The 631-nt window shown below is 42.3% G+C and overlaps 1 pseudogene; it reads left to right on the top strand.

Moving 5' to 3' along the window:
- The first annotated feature begins 235 nt into the window (after window positions 1–235).
- Window positions 236–348, top strand: LOC129696784 (U6atac minor spliceosomal RNA; annotated as a pseudogene).
- Window positions 349–631: the final 283 nt, after the last annotated feature.

Raw genomic sequence — 631 nt, forward strand, 5'->3', positions numbered from 1 at the left:
ATCAATAAAAAAGAGGTGCCAATAACGAGCAAAGCTCCATCATTGCGGCAACAACACACCCCATGCCTTCGTTGACAGTAAGCAGTTCACTGAAGTTGGTAGCAGTATGAAAGTTGGACAGAGGTCTTTAAATCCGAGACCCAAGTCGGGCTCAGGGAAAATATGGGACCAGCTACAAGTGGTAATATTTACACTTGTTTGTACCAATAATAATGATAACATTTGTTTAGTTTATGTCTTGTATGAAAATAGCATTTCCCTTGATAAGGATGGAAGGGGTCCTAGTGGCTTTACAACACACAAATAGTTGGCATCTAACCATGTAAAGCTTCACAATAACAAGGTTCCAAGCACAGAAATTGGGCCAAATTTGTCTTTACAGGCAAGCTCAGAATTATGTCCAGAGTTGTCCTACAAGGCAGGCTCAGTATTATGGTCAGGAATGGCTTTCGGGCCTAGCTCGGAAAACGGGCCAGAATTGTAGCTCGAGCAGGTACGGAATTCACAGGCGTGACCTGTCCATTGTGGAAAAGATGCAGAATGTCGTTTACCTCGCATCTGATTTCCTTAAGATGCTCCCATTTACAGAGATCATCGGAGACATTTTGAAAATTATCTGGATAAGGCAATA

Source organism: Leucoraja erinacea, chromosome 4 (genome assembly GCF_028641065.1).
Source record: "Leucoraja erinacea ecotype New England chromosome 4, Leri_hhj_1, whole genome shotgun sequence".
In the NCBI taxonomy this organism is placed as follows: Eukaryota; Metazoa; Chordata; class Chondrichthyes; order Rajiformes; family Rajidae; genus Leucoraja; species Leucoraja erinaceus.